Source organism: Leopardus geoffroyi, chromosome D2 (assembly GCF_018350155.1).
Source record: "Leopardus geoffroyi isolate Oge1 chromosome D2, O.geoffroyi_Oge1_pat1.0, whole genome shotgun sequence".
In the NCBI taxonomy this organism is placed as follows: Eukaryota; Metazoa; Chordata; class Mammalia; order Carnivora; family Felidae; genus Leopardus; species Leopardus geoffroyi.
In genome coordinates, this window is record NC_059334.1 from 12,743,851 (window position 1) to 12,769,972 (window position 26,122).

Consider the following 26,122-nt stretch of genomic DNA (forward strand, 5'->3'; position numbering starts at 1 on the left):
GCCCAATTTTTTTGTTATAATACCTGTTCAACACTTCCATCAACAGATATCTATGGAAGATTTACTCAGTACTGGGCACAGAGCAAGATAGTTAGAAAACTTGCAGGTGTAAGACATAATCCTGTGGGCGAAATATTTCCATGTTTGCTTATATATGGATAAAGAAACTCTGGAATGCTATAAAAGAAACAAATAGCAATGGTTAGCTGAGGGTGGGATTGGGCCCATGGTAACAGAGGCCTGGAGGATTGTCACTGTATCCCTTTTTGTAGGTTTTGATATTTTTTGAACCATATATCTGGATGGCCTATTCACAAAAATTAGGTTAAAAAAAGTTAGATGTGAGCTCTGCACCCCCCCCCCCCGCCTCCCTCCCTGTCCCACCAAAGCACCTATAATTTGTCACATTTAGATCAGGCTTTAACTGGGGTGGCTTAGTCGGTTAAATGTCCGACTTGGGTCCAGGTCATGATCTCACAGCTCGTGGGTTCGAGCCCTGTGTCGGGCTCTGCACTGACAGTTCAGAGCCTGGAGCCTGCTTCTGATTCTGTGTCTCCCTCTCTCTCTCTGCCCCACCCCTGCTCGTGCTCTGTCTCTCTGTATTTCTCTCTCTTTCTTAAAAATAAATAAACATTTAAAAATTTTTAAAAAGTAATAATAAAAGATCAGGCTTTAACTGTAACAGTGAGGTAAATGTAAAAGTATCCCACCTTCTTCACCCAGTAGCCTCAGAACATGTGTGACTGGAACCATTATCCTTGCTTTGCAGGTAAAAAGCTGAGCCCAAGAGAGAGTGTGTGCACTGATCACTCGACACGGGGGTAACTGAGCCTAAACTGGGGGCCTGATTCTCCGATTTCTAATTTGGGCCCCTCCTCACCACATACATAGTTGGTCCTTAGAGAAAGAAGATAATGAAAGATACCATCATCATTCATTCAACAACTACATTTTGAGTCTCTGGCAAACAAAATGTACACGGTCCCTGACCTTTGGGGGTTTATGTTCTAGGGGGAAAAACAGGGAGAGACTCAAGTGAGCATATCATTACCTGTTGTGGTAAGTTCTACAAAGAAGAAAAGAGATGCACTGAGGAGGGGAGAAGATGGTGGAATGTAGGAGGATCCCAAGGTCACCTCAACCCACAGACACATCTAGAAAACATGCACATCAGTGCAACAAACTCAGGAAATGACCTGAATCCTGACAGAACAGACTTTCTACGGTTACTCGCAGAGAGGAGGTGAGAAGGGTAGGAGGGGCAGAAACATGGTCAGGAAGCAAACTTCTGAAAGGACTAACCACAAACAGGAGGGACGCCCCAAGCATGGAGAAAGATGAGGAGCCGACCCCACACCCAGCATCCCAGACACAGGGGACCTGCTCTGGGAAGACAAGTCCCCATAACATCTGGCTTTGAAAACTGGTGGGGCTTAGCTTTGCGAGATTTTACAATCAGTGGGGCTTAACTGAGGGTACTTTAAAAGTCAGGGGGCTTAGCTCTAGAAGAGCTGGAGAGTGACAGGAAACTGAGTCCCTGCTCTTAAAGAAAAAGCATAACAAACAGCTCTACCACAATCCAGCATTAGAAACACAGTTTGAAAAGCACTTGCGGTATATGTGAACACTGATTTATACTAATCTCAGAACATGTGCTGGAAGGAAAGGGATCTTTTGGAGACTTCTCCAAGAACAAAAGAGCTGGCGGAGGTCATTTCTCCCCCATCCAACCCCCGCGTGGATAGACTGACACTTCCAGAAACCAGTGTGAACACCCGCCACCCATCTTGCCAACACCACAGCCCTGCCCCAGTGTTCTCCTCTGTGTCTGCTCTGTCCAGCTCACCTCACTCAGCAGGTGTCCCCCCGAAGTGACTTCTGCTACAACACATCCTGAAAACAGCTCCGGTGGGGCTCAGTGCCACTCCAAAGCGACAGCTGCCCTGGGGACAGGGTAAGATGACCTCACACAACACTATGACTGCAGCCCCAGCACACAGGTTAGGGGCAGACCTCTGGTCTAACTGCTGACATCACCCGACTACAAGCCCACAACAGCCCCAAGCTGGCCCCTTAACAGCACAGGCACCAAACCCTGCCCAGTGTGCCTACGAAAGGCAAAGTGGGCCATGACAGGCGACTAGCCTGAAGGCAAATGTGGCTCAGTCACAACAGCAGGGCGCACTCAACCCACACAGGAGACACCCCTGAAGCACGTGGTTCTGGCGAACAGGGGACATTGTGCTACAGGGCACCCCAGGACCTCTTCTTCATAAGGCCACTACTTTCAAGATCAGGAGACACAGCTGATTTTCCTAACACATAGAAGCAAATACAGAAAGTTAGACAAAATGAGGAGACCAAGGAATGTGTCCCAAATGAAAGAACAGGACAAAACCATAGCAAAAGAGCTAAAGAAACAAAGATAGGCAACATTCCTGATAAAGAATTCAAAGTAATGGTCATAAAAATAGTCACTGGGAAAAAACAAAAAAGGTAATCACTGGACTTGAGTGGAGTGGACGATCCCAGTGAAACAAAGAGAAAGAAAATATAAAAAAGAATCAATCAGAGATGAAAATTTCAGAGATGAAATTAAATACATTAGAGGGAATCAAACAGATTAGAGGAGGTGGAAGAATGCATCAGTGAGCTGGAAGACAGTAATGGAAAGCAACCATGAACAGCAAAAAGAAAAAAGAATAATAAAAAATGAGAATAGGTTAAGAGAACTCAGAATCATGCATAATAACATTTGTATTATAGGGATCCCAGGAGAAGAGAGAGAAAAAGGGGCAAGAAATTTATTTGAAGAAATAATGCTGACAAATTCCCACATCTGAGCAAGGAAATGGATATCCAGATCCAGGAGGCACAGAGAGCCCCCAACAAAATCAACCCAAGGGGACCCACACCAAGATAAACAGTAGTGATAAAGAGAGAATTTTTAAAGTATCAAGAGAAAAGAAAACAGTTATGTACACAGAAAATCCCATAAGGCTATTAGTGGATTTTTCAGCAGAAACTTTGAGGCTAGAAGGAAGTGGCATGATATATTCAAAGTGCTGAAAGGAAAGAAACCTGCAACCAAGAATACCTAGTAAGGCTATCATTTAGAATAGAAGGAGAAATAGAGTTTCCCAGACAAATGAAAGTTAAAGGAGTTTATGACCACTATACCAGCCATACAAGAAATGTTAAAGGGAATTCTTTGTGTGGAAAGAAAAGGTCATAATCAGGAGTAAGAAAATTAGGAAAAGAAAAAATATCACAGGTGTAGTAGATTAATCACTTACAATACCACTATGAAGGTTAAAGCACAAAAGCAGTAAAATCAATTATATCTGTAAGAATCAGCCAAGGAATTCACAAAAAAAAGCAGAATGTAAAGTACAGTATCATATACATAAAACATAAGATGGTGAGTAAAAATGTAGTGTTTTTAGGTGACCACCAATTTAATATAGACTGCTGTATGCGTAAGATGTTATATATGAACCCAATGGTAACCACAAGTCAAACACTGTAATAGATGTACAAAAAATAAAGATCCAAGCATATCACTGAAAAAGCCATCAAATCACAAAGGAAAAGAACAAGAGAAGAAAGGAATAAAGAACTAAAAATCAACCATAGAGCATGTTACAAAATAGCTATAAGAACATACCAATCAACAATCACTTTGAATGTAAGTGGACTAAATGATCCAGTCAAAAGGCAGGGTGACTGGATAGATAAAAAAGCAAGACCCATCTATATGTTGCCTACAGGAGACTCACTTCAGACCTAAGGACACATGCAGCTTGAAAGTGAAGGGATGGGAAAACATTTATCATGCAAATGGAAGCAAAAAGAAAGGTGGGGTAGCAATATTTATATTGGACGAAATAGACCTTAAAACAAAGACTGTAACAAGAGACAAAGAAGGCCACTACCTAATGATAAAGGGAACAATCCAATAAGAAGATACAACAATTACAAAAATTCACGCACCCAACATGGAAACACCTAAATACATAAAGCAACTATTAACAGACATAAAGGAAGAAATTGACAGTAATATATAATAGTAAGGGACTTCAACACCCTACTTACATCAATGGATAGATCATCTAGACTGAAAATGAACAAGACAACAGTGGCTTTGGACACATTGGAACAGATGGACCTAACAGATATATTCAGAATATTCCATCTGAAAACGGTGGAATACACATTCTTTTCAAGTGCACATGGAACATTCTCCAGAACAGACCACACATTAGGCCATAAAACAAATCTCAGTGAATTCAAAAACACTGAATAAAGAATTCATCATGCAACTTTTCCAAATACAACAGTATGAAACCAGGTATCAATTACAAGAAAAAATCTGGACAACACACAAATACATCAAGGCTAACTAACATGCTGCTAAACAATTTCTTTCTATGAGGAAATAAAAATAAACATACATAGAGCCAAATGAAAAAGAAAACACATCAGTCCAAAACCTCTGGGATGCAGCAAAGCTGTTCTAAGAGGGGAGGTTATGGCAATACAAGCCTACCTTAAGAAGCAAGAAGAATTTCAAACAACCTAACCTTATACCTAATGGAGCTAGAAAAAGAACAAACAAATCCCAAAACCAGTAGATGGAAAGAGACAGTAAAGATTAGAGCAAAAATAAATGAAATCAGGATTTAAAAAACAACACAACAGATCAATAAAACCAGGAGCTGGTTCTTTGAAAAATTAAACAAAATTGATAAAACTTGGACTACACCCATCAAGAAAAAGAAAGGAGTAAATTAAATAAAATCAGAAATAAAGGAGGAGAAATAAAAACTGACAACACAGAAATACAAAGTGTTACAAGAGAATACTATGAAAAATTATATGCCAACAAATTAAAGAATCTAGAAGAAATGGATAAATTCCTAGAAATGTGTAACTTTCCCAAATTGAATCAAGAAGAAATAAAAAATTTTAACATACCAATTACTAGCAATGAAATCAAATCAGTAATCAAAAAACTCTCAACAAGCCAAAGTCCAGGACCAGATGCCTTCACAGGTGAATTCTACCAAACATTTAAGGAAGAGTTAATACCTATTTTTCTCAAACTATTCCAAAAACATTGAAGAGGAAGAAAAGCTTCCAAATTCATTCTATGAGCATTACTCTGACAACAAAGCCAGATAAAGAGACTATGAAAAAAGAACTACAAGCCAGTATCTCTGATGAACATAGATAAAAAACCCTCAACAAAATATCAACAAACTAAATTCAGCAATACATTGAAAAACTCATTCACCACAACCAAGTAGGATTTATTCTAGGGATGCAATAGTGGTTCAATATTCACAAGTCAATCAACCACATTAACAAGAGAAAGGATAAAAACAATATGATTTATATAAATAGATGTAGAAAAAGCATTTGACAAAGTACGACATCCACTTATGAAAAAACTCTCAACAAAGTAGTTTCAGAGAGACCACACCTCAACATAATAAAGGCCATATATGAAAAATCCACAGCTAACATGATATTCAATGATGAAAAACTGAGAGCTTTTCTTCTAAGATTAGGAACAAGACAAAGTCATCGACTCTCACCATTTATTCATCATAATACTGGAAAAAAAAGAAATAAAAGGCATCCAAATTGGATAGGAAGCAAAACTTTCACTATTTGCTGATGACATGCTACTATACACAGAAAACCCTAAAGACTCCATCAAGAAACTACTAGAATTGATAAATAAATTCAGCAAAGTTACAGGATATAAAATTAATGTACAGAAACCTGTTGCATTTCTATATACACTAATAATAAAGCTGCAGATAGAGAAATTAAAAAAAAAAAGCCCCATTTACAATTGTACCAAGAATAATAAAATACCTAGGAATAAACTTAACCAAGGAGGTGAAAGGCCTATATTCCGAAAACTATAAAACACTGATTTAAAAAAATTGAAGACAACACAAATAAATGGAAAGATATTCCAGGCTCATGGATTAGAATAATTAACATTGTTTAAAAGTCCATATTACCCAAAGCAATCTACAGATTTAATGCAGTCACTATCAGAATACCAATAGTATAAGGGCATCTGGCTGGCTCAGTCAGAAGAGCATGTGACTCTTGATCTCTGGGTTGTGAGTTCAAGCCCCACATTGGGTGTAGAGATTACTTAAATAAATAAACATTTTTAAAAATGTTAAAAAATACTGAGCACATACACCACAAAACTAAAATGAATGATACTAAAATCTGTATGGAACCACAAAAGACTGAATAGCCAAAGCAATTTTGGAAAAGAATGAAGACAATCCCAGACTATAAGATATACTACAAATGTGTAGTAATCCAAACAGTAGGGTACCGGCACAAAAATAGACACATAGATCAACAGAACCGAGAACTCAGAAATAAATCCACAATTATATGGTCAATTAATCTATGATAAAGAGGCAAGACTACGCAATGAAGAAAAGACAGTCTCTTCAGCAAATGGTGTTGGGAAAACTGGATAGCTACATACAAAAGAATGAATCTAGACCACTTTCTTACATCATACACAAAAATAAACTCAAAATGGATTAAAGACCTAATGTGAGACCTGGAAATATAAAGTTCCTAGAAGAAAACATAGGCAGTAATTTCTTGGACATCAGCTGTAGAAACATTTTTCTAGGTATGTCTCCTTTGGCAAGGGAAAGTAAAGTAAAATTAAACTATAGACACTGCACCAAAATGAAAAACTTCTGCATAGTGAAGGAAACCACCAACAAAAGTGCACCCTACTGAGAGAAGATATTTGCAAATGATAGATCTGGTAAGAGGTTAATATGCAAAATATCTAAAGAATTTATACAACTCCACACCCCAAAAAAACCAACAACAACAACAACAACTAAGCAATCTGATTAAAAAATGGGCAGAGGATGTGAATAGGAGACATTTTTCCCAAGAAGACATAAAGATGGCCAACAGACACATGAAAAGATGCTCAACATCATTAATCATTAGGGAAATGCAAATTAAAACCACAATGAAAATCACTTTTTTTTCTCTAGTCAGAATGGCTAGAATAAAAAATATAAGGAATAACAAGTGTTGGTGAGGATGTGAGAAAAAGGAACCCTCACGCACTGTTGGTGGGAATGCAAATTGGTGTAGCCCCTGTGGAAAACAGTCTAGAAGTTCCTCGAAAAATTAAAAGTAGAATTACCATATGATCCACTACTGGTTATTTACCCAAAGAAAATGAAAACATTAATTAGAAAAGATATATGCCCCCCTATATTTATTGCAGTGTTATTTACAATAGTCAAGATAGGGAAGCAATCCAAGTGTCCATCGGTACATGAATGGATAAAGAAGTGGTGTAATACATACAATGGAATACTACTCGGCCATAGAAGAGAATAAAATCTTGCCATTTGCAACAACATGGATGGACCTAGAATCTTCTAGGAGTCTAATTCTAATGCTAAGTGAAATAAATCAGTAAGAGAAAGACAAATACCATATATTTCACTCATGTGGAATTTAAAGAGACAAAACAAACAAATAAAAAAAGAGAAACGACAAAAACCGGACTCTTAAATATGCAGAACAAACTTGTGATTGCCAGAGAAGAGGTAGGAGGAGTTACAAGTAAAATAGATAAAGGGAATTAAGAGTACGTTTATCTTGATGAGCACTAAGAACTCTATGGAATTGTTGAATCATTATATTGTACACCTGAACTAATATAGCACTGTGTTAATTATACTTGAATAAAAACATAATTTATTATGTTGAGATGCCTTGAGAAAATAGCAAAGCAAATCTATGTCCAATGCAGTAATCTAGATGCAGGTCATGGTCACAGGTGAGTGAAGCAATGGGGCGGGCATCCTGATCTGTGACAACCGGTTTTAAGGAAGAGACTTTTAGCATGTCAACAGACAGTGACACTTAATAGGCCTAAACACATTTCTTGGGAGATTTTTTTTTTCCAAGCAGAAAATTCAAAGTTTTTTTTGTACTTACTAGCAATACTGCAGTGGACCCCAGCACTCTACGGTTGAAACCTATCAACACTAGAAAGGGAGGCTGTTGTTACAGCAGAGGCCATTCGGGACAACCAGGAGCTTATCAAGTAAATACACAAAGGAAAAAAAAACAATCGGGACACACAGTAGGGGAAGAATTTTCTTCTACTCATCATAGATTTCAGATGACATTGTATAATAAAAGCAAGATTAACAAGGCAAAAACTAATAAAACTCCCCAAACCTAAGTTTATTAACATGTATATCTCACATCTCACATGTACATGGGACAGAATAATTCAAAGATGTGGCTTAGAACTCTGGGTTCTATAACATAAACAAAGAACAACACATTTATAGAGAAATTAAAGACAGAGAGAGAGAGACAGAGGGAGACCATGAAAGGAAATAACCAGGGTAAAACTTGAAATCCAGTGGTCAGGGAAGACTCCGGTGGAATGACATTTTGGTTGACATCCGAAGAGCTGCAGGAGGGTCTGTGAAACACAAACAAGATTGTGGGAGAGAAAAAAGTTGAGCCATTCCATGAGTCAAAAATCTGTGGTCTTTGAACATGTCATTTGTGGGTTCTGTGTTGCCCCATTGACCATCAAATGTGCCCAGCTTGCTATCTAGTGATTTGGGATGAAAAACGAAGTAGGAGCCATGCTCCTTGGCCTCAAGAAACTTACCAGGTGGTAAGTAACCCATGAAACAATCAGAGTCAGAGAGAATCATGAGATTGGGGAGACAGAAGGAGGGATGTAAGTGGCTGTATTCGTTTGGTAGATGGTGAAATGCAGAAAACCTAACAGGAAGGGAAAGGAAGCAGGTGGATCAGGCTATCAGAGAGGCAGAGTATGGTCTTAGGGTCAGGAATGGTTTTGAATCCCCAGTTGTGTAATGTTGGGTGAGTTCTTTTTTCTCTCTGACCCTCAGTTTCCTAATCTGGTGATTAAATCTTGTATTTTCTACCCCTTTTGTGGTTGTGAATATTAAGTAAAGTAAGATACATGTAGGACTTTGGACAATGAAATGCCTGAACCCCATGGCCGTCTAGGACATGGAGGTGGACCATCTCCCCCGGGGCAGCACTTGGTGAATTTCCAGTGTTTGCTCCAGCCACGAGCTCAGCCTCCTGGTTAATAACCAGCTTAGGGGGTACAGACAGCAGTCCAAATCTGTGCCCCCTAATTAACAGTCTTGATTAAATGATAGGTGGGTTTTGTGGAAACCGCTCACAACCACTAAGGAAACCATCTGGGTTTGTAAGAGGTAATCTCTCTGTCTCTCTCTGTTTTTCTCTCTCCTTTCCCTCTCAGCAGTGGCGCTGGCCAGATCTCTCATTCAGTACAGCCATCTTTCAAAGAACTCTGAGCAGGTTCTATATCACACAGATGAACCAATTATGTCATTTATCCCAACTCATAACATGTGAAAATAGTTAAAACCAAGAGTGCAGTGAAAGTCCTTTCTTCCCAAGAAGCACCTCAAATAAATTGGGCATTTACATAAGCAACAGTAATCAAGACTTGGGTCATGGTCATGGGCGAGTGGAGATAAGTCTGTGACTACCCGCACCCTAAGAGGATTCAGCCATTCCTTTGATAGTTTGGAAAATGTGAATCAGTTTAGCCTTAAAAGTACTGAACAATCTTTAACTGCCAATATTTTCCTCTTTCTGAATGTCAGAGTTGAAAGATCTCTAAATATCCCCTTGGTGTACATATGAAGAAGGCTCCTGGGCATTATGAGGTCATGCAGCCAGTTAGTGGCCGATCTAGAAAAGAAGACTAGAGGACCCCGATGTAGCTAAGATCTCTTTCAGCTATAGCACTCTGCCTTTCTGTCTTGTGTGAGCTCATATGCAGCCACAAGTTCTTGTAGGCTGTGATCGGGGACAAGCAGACCCCCTAGTCTGGGGGAGGACAGAGTGACATCCTCTGCTGAAGCACAGTGCTGGCTCTTGTTCCAGAACATACAGCAGGAGGTGGGAGAGGGGCTCCCACCAGATGCTGGTCTTCTTCACTGTTGTGGTGTGGCTTTATAATACCAGCTATAATAAAACTCCTCAATTTGGGCTGTCTGTAAAATGATTTCTGGTAATAAGTCTTTCTACCCTAGTCTAGGGTTGCAGCACTTACTCTGTTTTCTTATTTTCCTAGGACCGTGCAGGAACTGCATCCATTTCCTCTCGGCATCTTGTCCCTGGACCAGGTGGCTCAGTACTAAGAATGTTTATAGTGGGAAGGGCGGGACTTTTGAAGACCTGGCTTTCAGTCCTAGCTGTACCCTTTAACGATTTTGAGATCTCCATCAAGACATCAATCTGTTTTCTGGAGCTGCTTACATTTATTAACTTTTTGTCCAACTATAAGGTGTCATACTAAACACTGAGATATAAGAGGGCAAACAAGATCCCTGCCCTCCAGGAGATTGCCCTGTGGTGGGAGACAGCCACACAAGCAATCATAACCTACATTCTAGAGTAGAGGGACTACACGTATGCTGACGATGTATAAGCAGCCTAGATCTCCAACACTGGAACTACAAATGGTTCTATGCTGCAGACTTAAAAAAAAATTTTTTTTCAACGTTTTATTTATTTTTGGGACAGAGAGAGACAGAGCATGAACGGGGGAGGGGCAGAGAGAGAGGGAGACACAGAATCGGAAACAGGCTCCAGGCTCTGAGCCACCAGCCCAGAGCCCGACGCGGGGCTCGAACTCACGGACCGCGAGATCGTGACCTGGCTGAAGTCGGACGCTTAACCGACTGCGCCACCCAGGCGTCCCAATGCTGCAGACTTTAAAGGGGTGCTACTGAGGATAGTGTTTGAGGTCATGGACAGCCAGGTTAGAAGGAGCATTCTATATCTAAGTAAGGAGCTTAGGTTTTATCCTGTCAACTCACGTCACATTTGTAGACTTGAGGCAGGATCCGATTTCCCTCTAAGAAATATCACACTGGTTGGCAGGGCAGGCCTAGAGGCAGAGAAACCAGACAGGTGGTTCTGGGAGTGGAGGTGAGTTCCTGAGCCAGGACGAGGAGAAGTCAGAAGAAAGATCCAAGAGGTAAGAGGAAACCTAGGAGAGAGGGTGTTAAAGAAATTTCAGAAGGAGAAAATTTCCAGGAGGGATTAGAAAACAGATTTTCCAATCCTGCAGACCAGAAGTAAGCAGCCCAGGACATTCTGCCACCAGGACGTGCTGACAGCCCTGTGATGGGACCAGTTCCAGGGCAGCTGTGGGCAGAAGCCAGACTGCAAGTGTTGAGAAGAAAATGGGAAAGGCAAGGAAAGAACAGCTAGAAAATCTCGGTTTCTTTACCTGACCATTAGGACAGGAATAAAATGTGTTATGTGACTATCCATTCAGAACCCTTTACGATCCCTTGGCTGTGGACGAAAATGTCCTGGGGGTGGATGGAGGCGACAGCTGCATAACAGTGTGAATGCACTTAATGCCACTGAAATGTACACTTTAAAAAATGGTGAAAATGGTAAATTTTATGTTGTATCTATTTCAATCTTTAACAGGTTAAAAAAAAAAACCCAGCTTACAGAAAACTGAAGCATTCCGTACAGTTTTGTTTACTTATGTAGAAGGCTTAGAAGCAGCATGCGCCGGCCTTCGGCTGCAGATTTGGACATGTCCTGTAGGACATGCTGGCTGGGCAACCGGCATGGGGAGGCAGCATCTCTTCAGAGCCACACGGTTGTTTTCACCTGTTCAGACTTCCTTTGAGGTCAAGTGAGAAGCTATACACGAAAACACTGGATAACACAATGCGTGTCAAACGATCATGAGGTACGTTATTATTAGTGTTCCCCTGATCTTACTATTTTGTATTGCAGTAACTGATACAGTTTAAGCTCATTTTTATTTTCACTGAGTATTTGAAAATATAGAAAGCCATCAAATAAGATAAAAATTAACCATTGCTTCACAACCTGAAAATACTGAATTTTATAACATGACTTTTAATAACTTCTCTTACAGTTGATATATTTATATCCATTGTTGAAAATCTGGGAAATACAGGAAATTCAGATCTCCCATAATCCCACTGTCTAGAGATCATTTGGCATATTAATGATAGTTTGTCTTTTCAATGCGCTTTAAACTATTGGGGCACCTGGTGGTTCAGTCAGTTAAGCATCCAACTTGGGCTCAGGTCATGATCTCGCAGTTCTCGCGCTCTGCCTCTCTCTCTCTCTCTCTCAAAAATAAACATTGAAAAATTTTAATTAAGCTATATTATTTTGTAAGCTGTTTATTTTACTAAATATAACATGTTTTCTCATATTATGAGATATTCTTTTAAAAACTTATTATTATTATTATTTTTAATGTTCATATTTTGAGAGAGACAGAGACAGAGTGTGAATGGGGGAAGGGCAGAGAGAGAGGGAGACACAGAATCCAAAGCAGGCTCCAGCTCTGAGCTGTCATCATAGAGCCCGACGAGGGGCTTGAACTCACTGAGCCATGAGATCATGACCTGAGCCGAAGTCAGCTGCTTAACTGAGCCACCTAAACATTTTAAATGACAATATATCCCACTGTTGTGTGTAAAATTCTACTTTTAGACATTTAATTTTTAATTTTCAGAAAAAAATGAATTATTTTTGTTTTTTAAAATTAATTATGATGGTTCTGTGCATAAAACATAGAAAAACAGAAACAGAGAAAAAGCCACCTGGAATCCTACCACCTAGATAGTCACTGTTAGCAGTTAAGATTTTTTTCAGTCTTTTCCTCTGTATGTGTGTGCAAGCATGTGTGTGTATATTCACTCGCCAATAACAATTCTCTCTTGTTGAATATTTCAATCATCTATCATTTTTCAATATTATAAGTTATATCCCATAGGATACTATGTAATCAGTAAAATAATTTTCTAAAATAATATTTCATAACTTGACAAAATGCACATTCTACATTATAAAATAGTGGGCAAAAATAAGTTACAAAATGTTATCATAATGATGAGTTTATTCATGTGCCAGGATTTATCAAACCATATGCTTTAAATATGTACAGTTTACTTCATGTCAATTATAGCCCAATAAAACTATTTTATTTAAAAGAAAGATAAAGTACACTTCCTAAAAAAGTTTTATATTGACATGGAAAACATCTTAATGAACATATCTTTATCCTCAGAGCAGGTCCCCAGACTGAAATTCCTGCCTCCAAGTTTCTTGATATCTCCTGACAAATTGCAGGGAAGGATTAGCAATGTATATTCTGAAAGCTAACTCACTTTTTTCATGCACCAGATAGCTAGAGAAGAGGGCATGATGATTTTTTTCAGCAAGTGCAAAAATATTTTAAAATATATTTGACTCCATGTTGGGTGATATTAAAAAGAGTGAGAGGGGCGCCTGGGTGGCTCAGTCGGTTGAGTGTCCGACTTCGGCTCAGGTCATGATCTCGCGATTTGTGAGTTCGAGCCCCACGTCGGGCTCTGTGCTGACAGCTCGGAGCCTGGAACCTGCTTCAGATCCTGTGTCTCCCTCTCCCTCTGCCCCTCCCCTGGTCATGTTCTCTGTCTTTCAAAAAAAAAAAAAGAGGGAGAGAAGGCAGAACTAAGTGTAAACAGGACACAGGGGAGGAAGAACAGGGCCGCCATGTTCCTCCACCTGTGCGAGCCTCTGCACCCACACCTGGTAATGGGATGCAGGTGCACCCTTTGCAGCCGGCGCTACAAGCCAAGAATGCTAGATTGCCAGCCACCACCAGAAGCTGGAAGAGGCAAGGAAGGATTGTCCCCTAGAGCCTTCAGAGGGAGCATGGCTGTGGACGCCTTGATTTCAGACTTCCAGCCTCCAGAGCGGGGAGAAAATACCTTTCTGTTGTATCAAGCCACCCAGTTTGTGGTACTTTGTTACCACAGCCCTGGCAAACTACACTGAGCACGTTTCTTCACTTCTAACTAGAGCACAGTTCTCCCCTGAAACACTGGCCACAGCTGTACTTTACATATTGTTTGTATCATTTAACTAACCTCAGTCATGGGACAGGTATCCTGTACCTGGCTACATGCCAAGGTGCATGTGACACAGGAAGTGACTTGGGAAGTCCGTGTGCTGCCATCCACCCATGGTCCTAGATGCTTGGCTGTGTCACTGCTTTGGTAACAGTGACACCATCGGGCACGCTTGATTCAGCCTTGGCCAGGTACCAGCTACTCTGCTAAGCATTTGGCCACTACTGTTTCACTTAATCCTCACAACAGCTCTACCGGGTTAGTCCCGGTGTGGTTCCCACTTTACAGATGTAGAAATTGAGTCTTGGCGGAGGTGGCGCAGCTAGAGAATAGCAAAGCCAGGACTTGAGTTTAGATTTGTCTGGCCCCAAACCCTGGCATGAACATCAAGCACCTCCCAGAGTGCTTGCTTCATTCTGTTGACCGGGCAGGTCCTAACCTCTGGGGGTTACCCCCTTTGGTTAGACTTGAAATTTAAATTTACAAAAGAAACGTACAAGTGGGATCATACCCAGGCAGGGTCCCTCGTTCACCCTCCTCTCTGTGTCCAGGGTGTGGGGCCATGTAAGTCAAATCCCTTCGTATCAATCACATGCTTAAAACCCCATAGCCGTTGGGGGGTAAAATCCCTTGGTTCTGTACCCTTCACTGACTTCTCTGCTTTCAGCCCATGTATCTGCCACAGCACATGGAGGCCCTGTCCCAGCCACCTGGAGACATCCGCGGTCCCCAAAGAGCCACCCTTGACACCTTCCTGCAGCAGCTCTCTGAGGTGGCCTTTCCCTCAGCTCCGTCACCCTCAGCAGACTCAGTAGGTTTCGAGAAGCTGTTCCTGACCCAGTCTGAGCTGGATGCCCTTTCTTAGTGTTCTCACACTGGCCTTGAGCAACCTTATCACACTTGGTTACTTGCTTGTCTCCCACCAGATATCCAGGACATCTGTGTGCTTGGAACACTGAGGGTGTGGGGCAGGGAAAACCTCTGCGCTCTGGCACTACAAAGACCTGGGTTCGTATCCTGCCTCCTCCAGTTGCTCGCTGGGGCACCTTTAGGTAGCCATCTAGACTACCTGAGTTTCATTTTCCTCACTTGTAAAATAGGCATTCTCTGCTCATCTTATAGGGTTGTTGGGAGTTTTGATTTATACACAAAAATAACTGCATATATTCATAATGCCAGGTATGTAGTAAAACTTCATTCCCTGTATCCAATTCCACAGAGGGGACACCTTTAACAAGATTAAATGCACTTGGAAGTCCCATTTTATATTCTTCTCCATCTTACAAACCTTGGCAATTCATATAGATACACCTCCAAACTGTGTTCTCCAATGTGTAGCCACTAACCACATGTGCCTAATGAACACTTAAAATGTCCGAATTGAGAGGCACTCTCAATGTGGAATGAACACTGGATTTCAAAGACTTGGTAGGAACGAGAGAATGTAAACTATCTTGATTATATATTTTTTTACTATTCATTACATATGACAATGATAATATTTAGGATATACTGGGTTAAATAAAGTGTATTACTAAAATTACTGTCACATCTCATTTTCCTTTTTTTTTAACAAGGCTGCTAAAAAAAACTTGAAATTACATATGCAGCTTACCTTTGTGGTTTGCATACATAGTATATAAATATAAATGTTAATTTAATATATGTTAATTATATAGATTACACATTATATATATTAAATATATATATAATATCTATAATATAAACACCTACATATTCTCTATATAACATATATATAGAATATACAGAAATATATTTGTACTTGACACTGTTACCCTTGACTCTCAGAGAAAACCTGAAAGCTTACATCAATTCATTTACTCTGTGTGTGTGTGTGTGTGTGTGTGTGTGTGTGTGTGTGTGTTTAAGTCTCATGAATGGCCACAGAAAAGGGAGCAAACTGTAGTCATAGGTGGCCTGAGCAGGGTAAGTGGGTATGGGACATCAGTCAGAGAAGAGGTTTTAGTTAAAAAAAAAAAGTCGAATTCAAATTCACTTGCTCTGACCCTGGCTGTGGCCCTTTGGGCTTCCCCCATGTACAGTCCAAGCTTCCCCATCTTGAGAGGCAGCTCTGATTCTTTAGCTTCCATCACAACCCCTGGCCCAGATCCATTCACTCAGATGCAATCTAAGGAGTCAAGTATCTGTCAGTTGAGGCTGGAGGGGCTTCAGATTTTCCAAGATGTTTTCAGTAAGAAATAGTCATCAAGTGAATAGAGAAAATATCCACTTAGCAGATGGAAACTGAGGCCCAGAAGGCAAAAACCTTTGTATTAATAATACAAGAACTCTTACTTGAGCCTACATCAGATAAAGAAAAAAATATTCTGATTCCAGGAATGATGGCTTTGAGGAATTATGATTCATCCTTGGAAATTTCTGAGAAAATTAGTTGGTAGAGACCAAAGGACAAATGTGAGAAGATATAATTAAAGAGCCTACTGATTAGGATAAAATGCTTATTTACCTCAGGAGTCTTTCAAAGACAAAAGTCAAAGAAACCAAGCAGCCACTTGAACATTATTAAAAAAAAAAAAAGAAAAGAAAAAGAAAGAAAGAAAGAAAGAAAGAAAGAAAGAAAGAAAGAAAGAAAGAAAGAAAGGAAGAAAGGAAGGAAGGAACAAGTCAAAGAAAAACTACCATACTAGGGTAAGGAGAGACATCAAAAAGTCAGGAAGATAATTAAAGATGAGAATCTAATTACATAATGCATAGATTCAGACTAATAATCAAGAGCTCTGCAAACACATTTGGAAAGAGGGGAAAGAAAATGTCCAATATAGAGAAGGAAGTCCAACTAGTTCAGTTCTCATCTCCCTGGACCTCAGTTTCCTCATCTGTAAAGATCTCTAAGGCTCCTTTCAAATCTAAATTTAATATTTTATAAAACAAATAGCTAAATGAAAACTTTTTATGTTTTTCTTCATCTTTAAGTCAAAAATTACATGAGTAATTTTTGTAGAAAAAGTAAAATTACATCTAAGCAAGGAAGAAAAATCAAAATCATCAATCTCACCACCTAGAGAAAGCTACTGTGAATATTTTAATGTATATTCTCTTGGGTTCATATATACATGTAGAGATAATTTGGTACAAATTTTGTTATTACGTATTTCCAGTCAATGAAATGTTTCAAGGATATTTTCTTGACTCAGTTTTCTTTCCATACCATTGTTCTTGATGGCTGCCATGTGTTGTAGTTTAAATGAGGGCATCAGAGTACAATGAGTTGCAGGATGTGTCATAGGGCAAACCTGAGTGTATCCAGACTGGGAGACACGAAGAAAGCAGAGGAAAAAAAATTATGTATGACACCTTCTAGTTTATAAAGGATTTTGTACAAAAGCCTTATAATCTACAAAGTATTTTTATGTTTTATGACTGCCCAGGTAGCACAATGTCTGGCATATAGGAAAAATCAATAAACATTATTGAATAATTGAAAAAATAAATATTCATTATCTTCTGTATTTCTCATAAAACTGGGATGAGACATGCATCATTTCACAAATTTTACAAGGTTACCCCTGTCACCTTGGTAATGAGCATAGGATTTTAGTCCCAAAGACAGATAGAAACTGAGGCTAGGGTCAGACGGTCAACAAGTGGGAGAGCTTGACCTTGAATGCAAACCCACAACACTCTCCATTGCTTCCCAGCCTTGGCATGTCCCGCTCCCCCTTTATTTAAGCAGTTTGTGCTGTGGGACAAATAATCTGTGTGCTGGTAAATGGTTAACATTCAGCTCTGGGTGAGGGGGAGCCATGATTTGCAGTGTTTACTGATTTCCCTGGTGTAAATTCTCCCACCACCGCTGATATGAAGCTACTGACGCGGTATTACTGAACACAGATGTCCACACTTAGCACACAGGTGCCAGCTAGCTTTAATATACTCCTGGATGGAATAATCTTTCCTTCTCCCTAATTATTAATTCCTGGAGGCCAGGGACTGAATCTCTTTTACGTTTTCATAATGCCACGTACCTAGATAGCAATTAACAGATGCTTAGGCTTGGTGTCAATGTTTAGTTAGCCTGGCTTTGCAATTTCTCACTCTCTTTGGTTTCCTCACCTGCACAGCCCTTTTCCCCAGACATGAGGCAATGCATAGAGACAATCCTGTCACTTGGATGGTTTCCCTTTCTTTCATCTCCATTTGTGTCCTTGCCGTGGCCTGGGGCAGAGTCATGAGCCTGAAGACAGCAGTGGCAGCCACTGGGGCTCAGGATCTCCTGTCTTACATTTATAGTCTCTTACTCTCAAATTTAGAGCCTTCTTCTGCCCTGGGGTCCCAGTACCTCACTGTTAAGCAAAACATCTGACCTCCCTGAGGTCGGTGGGAGGCAGAGGTGGCAGATGGGAAGGGAGGCTGACCTTCACCTGCTGGTACATTTCTTCAAACCTAAATTGGCACAAAATCCATCAACAATCGGGAAACCTGGAAGTTCTTAGCTGTGTCAACCACGGCTACACCTCTTGAGGCTATTTTTCCCCCCTCAACATCTTCTGCTGTGGATCTCTTACTAGAGCTAGGCTGTGCTGATACAGAGACTTCATTTTCTTGAGAGTGAAATGTGCAGACTGAAACTCTAGAGTGAGGAAGGAGGTGGAGAAAAGGCAGACTTTGGCACCACCTTCTGGAAGCTCCTGTTTTTACATGCCATGTATGAATTTACTAAAGTTGATATGATGGATATTTTGTATTCTGTTCTCTGATAACATGGCCAATTTTGAAAATCTATAAGAAAAAATATGGGAGGGGCACCTGGGCGGCTCAGTCAGTTAAGCATCAGACTTCAGCTCAGGTCACGATCTCGAGGTTTGTGGGTTCCAGCCCTGCATCGGGCTCTGTGCTGACAACTCAGAGCCTGGAGCTGCTTCAGATTCTGTGTCTCCCTCTCTCCCCCTCCCCTGCTCATGGTCTGTCTCTCTCTCTCTCTCAAAATTAAACATTAAAAATAAGAGACTCTTAAAAATTGAGAACGGAGGGTTGATGGGAGGTGAGAGGGAGGGGAGGGGTGGGTGATGGGCATTGAGGAGGGCACCTGTTGGGATGAGCACTGGGTGTTGTATGGAAACCAATTTGACAATAAATTTCATTAAAAAAAAATAGAAAAAAATTAAACATTAAAATTTTTTTTTAAAAAAAGGAAAAATATGGGAAACAAATTTAATAAAACAGTAGTTAAATACTAACTTCTCCCCTACTAAAACATTTATCAAATCCACTGCCAGATGGAATTTTAATTCAACTTATGTTCCCCTCCAATCTACCCTCCCTTCAAATACTAACATCTAGTAGAATAGCCAAAGACTAGAGAAAGAAAAATGGGAAAAGGAAAGGCCACTGGTCTGGAGAAACTGAGAAGTGATTCTACATGCAAAGCCAGCATAACCTTCTCTCTCAGGAGAGAGAGAAATGTACTTCCAGCACTTCTAACATGAGATAACCACAGCAAAAAAAACAAAACAAAACAAAACAAAACAAAAACGACAACAAGAAGAGATATGCCAGCTGCGTGTACCAACAAGCCACATGCCCAGCAGCAGCTTTGCTGGAAAGTTTCTCCCCACGATAGTCTGGGCCTCCTGGGTCAGGGACAGACCTTCACCATTGGTCTGGGCAAGTCACACCTGGGGAGCCTGATCTGTTAATGCTAAGTCCCTTGGCTTCATTTCCACACCAAGGAGCAGCTTCAGAAAGGCTCGGGATTCTTTTCTCTTCTTCCTCTTTTGAGTTTTACTTCATTCACATTCAGTTTCAGTGGCTTATTTGTAGGACACTGATAACTACATTTTTCTCTCCCCAAAAAGACCAGACCAAAATTATTTTCATCGTAATATTACTTGGTATTAGTGCATCACTTGATGCTTTTTATTTTTACATTTTTTATAACGTTTATTTATTTTTGAGAGAGAGAGTGCACACAGGAGGGGGCAGAGAGAGAAGGAGACACAGAATCCGAAGCAGGGTCCAGGCTCCCAGCTGTCAGCACAGAACCCAGCGTGGGGCTCAAACCCATGAACCACGAAATCATGACCTGAGCCGAAGTTAGACACTTAACCGACTGACCCACCCAGATGCCCCTCGCTTAATGCTTTTTAAAAGCTGCCATTGCTGTCACCTCCCAATACCCTGTGAGGAAGGTAGAAAGGGGCTGATCCTCTAGCCACCAAAGAGAAACTAAGGCTCCAGGAGGGCTGATATGTTGTCCAGACCCCACAGACCAGCACCTCTGGCTCCCAGGCTGGGCCTTCAGTCACCCTGTGCCCTGTAAGCCCCCGGGCCAGGTGGGGCTTCCGTTGTGTGGAGTGGTAAGGACAAAGCCTGGGCCAGCTGCTGTTCCCATCCCCGTGCCAGGCTGCCTGAGCAGGTGCTCTCTGGAGCTGAAGGGACGGATGTAGGGAGAGAAAACTCTCCAGGTCTGTACTGAAGAACACTGGCAGCTGAGCATGGGATTGATTCAAATGTCATGACATACTCGTCAAATACCTACTATGTGCTGGGAGCCCTAAGCCAGACTGGATCTCGTACGGTCTTCAGGGGGCTTTCAGTCAGGTCAGGCAGAGAAGTTAAATGACCACAACGCATAGCAGGAAATGGTCGCTATCACAGGACAAAGCGTGCTAGGAGACACAGAGGAGAGACGTCCCTTTGGTTGGCAGGGGAGGGACAGAGGAGTGCTCAGGTGGCCTTTAATAGGGCCTCTAAGTGGAAGAGCAGATGTGAGGGATGATTTGGGATCAGAAAGTTATACCCACACACACACTTACCCTCAGTCACACACAAACATACACACTCACAGAGGAAGACCCTCAGACCCTCTCCATCCCTCAGTTTTCCTGGGGCTGCCCCAGAGGCCCGCCTCCACTTGAGACCTGAGGAGCAAGTCACATTGCTACTGACAATGCTGAGATTCATGAAGGTTTTCTCCAAAACTGAGGGATGACAAAGGACCGTCTCTTCCTACTTTTCCATACTCTAGCCTTGTTTGAGCTTTGCTAGGACCAAGCCTGGGGCTATCCGGTGTCACTGGCTTGGACCAGTGTGGCAGCTCTGCCTAGTTTCTGGAACCAAGGGGTCTGATGAATTATAGTCCTGGGAGTTATTTCTATGTTTTCTGGGGTTTCCCAACCTTCTTGGAGATGGGACAGTGCACACTGAAATTGCTCCGTGGTGATGGCAGAAACTCCTGGCTTAATCTATTTATTTTTTTTTTTTTTTAAGAGAGAGAGAGTACGAGTAGGGAGGGGCAGAGAGAGAGAGGGAAACACAGAATCAGAAGCAGGCTCCAAGCCCTGAGCTGTCAGCACAGAGCCCGACGTGGGGCTCAAACTCACGAACTGTGAGATCATGACCTGAGCCGAAGTCGGGAGCTTAACCGACTGAGCCACCCAGGTGCCCCTCAACTGGCTTAATCTAGAGGACACTCCGCTTGTGACCCACACTGTCATCCTCATGTACCCTTCTTTTTCTTCCTCTGACAATGACTGTTTATCCTGATAATGACCACATAATGACTCCGATAATGACCCACAAATACCAATGAGTAATTCCTTTTGGGTTTTTAGAACATGAGAACCAAGGCAGTAACTTCAGGGGTTGGAAGTAAACTGCAGGTCCATTTTTTTCAAAGTTTACTTGTTTCTTGTGAGAGACAGAGAACAAGTCGGGGAGGGGCAGAGAGGGAGGGAGAGAGAGAATCCCAAGCAGACTCCATGCTGAGCATGGAGCCCAATGCAGGGCTGAAATTCACAAACCATGAGATCATGACCTGCGCTGAAATCAGGAGTCAGACACTTAACCACTGAGCCACCCAGGGGCCCCATGCAGGTCCCATTTTTATGTTAAAGGCTTCACTGAGGTTGGTATGTTCTAGACACAGGAGAAAACAAAATCCTACCCTTCCATGGTTTATGAAAGTCCTATCCATTAGCATCATGATCACAATAATTTTATCTGGGCCTCAAGCCAGGGGCCCCTAAATGGATCATGTGGGTGGGGTCCATGCTGCAAGTGCTGGTTCTGGAAGTGTGCTTTGGGTTTTTGGAATCCTCTGAGGATGTTCATTGGAAAGCAAGACATCAGGCTCTGGAGAGAGATTTTATCCTTACTCCTCACTTCTGTTTTTAATCCGTAAGTTGGAACAGAAGTAGAATTCAGGTTCATTCATTCATTTGACAAACATTTACTTAACACTTGCCCTGAGCACACCTTATATTAGGAATTGGAAATACATGTATGATTAGAACCTGGTCCCTGCCCTAAGAGATAAGGTACATAATAATGAAAGTGTACTAACGAGCTAAGAGCTCTTTAATGCATGGTTCCCGGTCTTACTAATTTTCTACCCCCTGTACTTAGCACTGAGATTTAAGTGAAGGAGCTCAGTAAGACTTTATTGAATGAATAAATGGCCAATGATTAAGAATCCACTTGTAACGATGGCAATGCATCCTCTTTAGACGGGACATGGCAATGGTATGTTCTCAGCAAGGACTCTGTGGTAACATGCAAATAAAGGAGTTATTGCTGCAGCTTATTAAAGAAATAAAAGTAACATAGCACAGAGGAAAGAAGATTTCATTGTGCCTAGGAGGGCTGTGATGTTGAAAGGGAGGAACTCATTGTTTCTCCTCTATTTACCATTCTACTGTCAATAATTCTGGCATCAAACATGTGTGTGGGGGGGTGCGGTTCTCATACCAAGCAATTCTCCAACACCAGCTAGGTGTCCTACAATTCACTCAGTCCTGACACTATCTACCTGAAGATAATGTCAGATCCCACAGGTTAAGGGTTCAGTCCCACAGGACTGTCCTCACTTCAGACACCAATTGCAAGCCCCGGTTGTCACCTGTGCTTCTGACCAGCTATAAAATCTGAGGTTCCCACCTCCCCCATCTCAAGTTTGATAGTTTTCTAGAATAGCTTGAAGAACAGGAAAACAGGCTGCTTAATATATATGTGTATGTGTGTGTATATATACACACACATATGTGTATGTACATACATGTGTATATACATGTGTACACACATGTGTATATACATGTACATACATGTGTATATACACACACATATATGTGTATGTCTATATATATGTATATATATAGACATACACATATATATAGATATAGATATATACATATATATGTACATATCTATGTATCTATCTATCTATATCTATATCTATATCTATATCTATATGTATCTATATATATGACACACACAGCACTAGGTATGGAGGAAGGGACATGGCGCTCCCACACCCTTCCAACACCTCCCTATGTCCACCAACCAGAAGCTCTCCAAATGCCTAGTGTAAGACATGTTCAGAGCAAGTGTTAAATGTTTATCAGATAAATGAATGAACTCTAAATTAGGAATTTTTATGGAGGCTTCATTATGTTGACATGATTGATTATATCACTGGCCATTGGTGATTGATCCAACCTCCAGTCCCGCTGGAGTCCCCAGAGGTCTGGAGGTGGGACTGAAAGTTCCAAATCTAGTTATATTTGGCATCCAGCCCCCATCCTCAGGGTCTTTCAAAAAGTCACCTTATTAACATAAACCCAGTGTGGTTGAAAAGAGCTTGTTATGAATAACAAAGAGATCTTTATGACTCTTATCACTTAGGAAATTCCAAGGGTTTAAAGAGCTCTGTGCCAGAAAAAGGACAAAGACTAAATAATATATTTCTTATTATAAAGCACAACATCACAGATGTCTTTATAGGGAAGTTACCATTTGAGCTGAATTTTAAGGGACAAGTAGAATTCACAGATGTGTAGGTAAAAAGGTCAGTCCACAAAAAAGAACAAAGGGGGCAAAGTCCCTAAGAAATGAAAGATCATGACCCATCATGGAGTAGATGGAAATACAGGACATGTGTGGGCAAGCAGAGAGATGATGGCAAAAATCTGGGTGAAGAGCTCGTTCTCCTTTTGCCACTCTTAGGAGGTCAGGCTGTCTCCTACAGGCAATGCCAAACCACTGAAAAGTTTTAGAACTCTGCATTAGCCATATGGAAGTGCAGGCTGGAAGCTGCAGACATTAATAGAAGGTGGCATTAGTCCACCTGAGAAATGATGCAAGTATCAAAAAGGCCAGCCCAGGGCAGGGGTTGGAGAGAGAGATGCAGATGTGAGGAGGGTTTAGGACATGTGATCAAAGGTAGTGCACAGTGGCAATGATGAACTCAAGTTTTAGAATTAAACAGATCCAAGTTTCAGTTCAGCTATCTATTCACTCTGTGACCTTGAGCAAGCAATCTGTGCCTCAGTTTCCTCACCTATAAAATGATGCTAAGAGTACCTACCTCATATAGTTAGTGTACTAAATTAAAATATTAGGGATTAGTATAATGTCTGACACATAGGATGTGCTCAATCAATATTAGCTACAATTATAACTACTGATTAGGCATGGGGAGTGGAGATGGAAAAGGAGAAATCGAAGAAGCCTTAGGTTTCTAGACAAAGCATCTTTCCCTACTCCCTTTAAGTAGGGAAAGATGGTGTCATGGACCCAGATGAAGAATCAGGTGGAAGAACACACTTGAGGGAAAGAATTTTAATTTCCAGTTTTGGAAATGTTGAATTTAAGATGTCTATGGGACAGCAATGGAAATGTCCACTGGGCACTCAGTAGAGAGATCGGGGCTGGAGAGGAAGATTTAGAGGATTCACAGCACAAACAAGGACATTTAAATCAGTAGAAGATGTAAAATCAGTTGAAAAGGGGTATTAGAGTAGTAAGAGGAGGAAACTCCGAGAACACCAACATGCAGAGGGGGTACAAAGAAGAGCGCTGGACAAGGATCCTGGGGATTGTCGCAGATGGGAGAGGGAGACTGTCCACTCGCAGTGCTTCCAAGGGAGAAGACAGTTCACCCAGAACCCACTGTGTGCCGACTTTCTGCTGAGCAGCTCATAAAGAGAAGTAAGACACCAGCCTGGCCCTCACAGAACTTAAAAGAAAGCTCCAGGAGCTTCAAAAACCACATTGTAATGGACTGCAACTCTGTTTCAGTTGCCTCTTTTCCGCCTTCTCTCTTCTTTATGAATAAATAATTTTCACTTGCAATTTCTCTGCCCATCTCTGTCTTTGCTTATAGGGTAGCTACACACGGGCTCAGCCCTCGTGTGGACAGCAGGTCTCCTGAAAGCATTATGTGGTGGGGCCAGGCCAGACCAGATGTCCTGTGTTGCCTTCCGGTTCTGTAGAGCTTCCTCCCAGTCTACTGTGGCACACTGCCCCACACAGCCAGTGCTTTGAGAAGTGAGTCAAATACTCTGGCCAGGAAGGAAGTAAGTGTTGCAGGTCTGTGGGAATGTAATGTAGCTACTGTAACAACAATCTTGTGCATTGAAAAAGATACATGGATTTCAAATTAACTTTAAAGCATGTCTAGTTTTGCAACAATGTGCTATACATGTCTAGGGTATGCACAAAACTGTATTCATGTAATTTAATCAAAGAGAGCCACATGTTCTGAGATTGAGTGGGAACTAATGGATGGGAACACTTAATACTTGGTCACTAACTCAGCAGGTTAGTGTACAGCTATAACTCTCCTGAACCTTTGTCAAATCCCCCCCCCCCACACACACACACTGTAATGAAAGGGCATATTAGTGCAAATCTGCAAAAAATGCTCCCAATAGCTCCCTCTATGGATTAGACAACTTTGTCCCAGAATCAAAGGCTGGGGTAGCTGCCTTATGATAGCCTTTGTCCCCCATTTTCCTGAGGCTGCCTCCTCTGTATAATCCAGACAGTTATATTTGGTACTGGGCAAGGAAATCACAGAGTGCCAATGAAATCAAGTTTAGTTAACTTATAGGTACACAGTAACAAGTGATGAGGATGATCATGAAAGAAGAATACCAAACACATCCTTAATGCTTAAAGGACCAGGCATTGTTTTAAGTACTTTATATGGAATAACTTAATCCTTGCAAACACCATAGAAGGTAGGCGCTATTATTAGCCAATTTAACAAAAGAGGAAACTGAGATGGAGAAGTGGCTGGGTGGAAGACAGGGACTGACTGTAAAACAAAAACAGGGCGC

The 26,122-nt window shown here is 41.2% G+C and overlaps 1 long non-coding RNA gene across 1 annotated transcript; it reads right to left on the reverse strand.

The window, feature by feature from the left end:
- Positions 1 to 8,261: 8,261 nt before the first annotated feature.
- On the reverse strand, positions 8,262 to 17,380 carry LOC123577475. The gene is made up of 3 exons (XR_006701862.1): positions 17,212 to 17,380; positions 10,941 to 11,113; positions 8,262 to 8,524 (listed from the first exon to the last, which is right to left on the reverse strand). It is a non-coding gene; the product is annotated as an uncharacterized LOC123577475 (long non-coding RNA).
- Between the last annotated feature and the right edge of the window lie 8,742 nt (positions 17,381 to 26,122).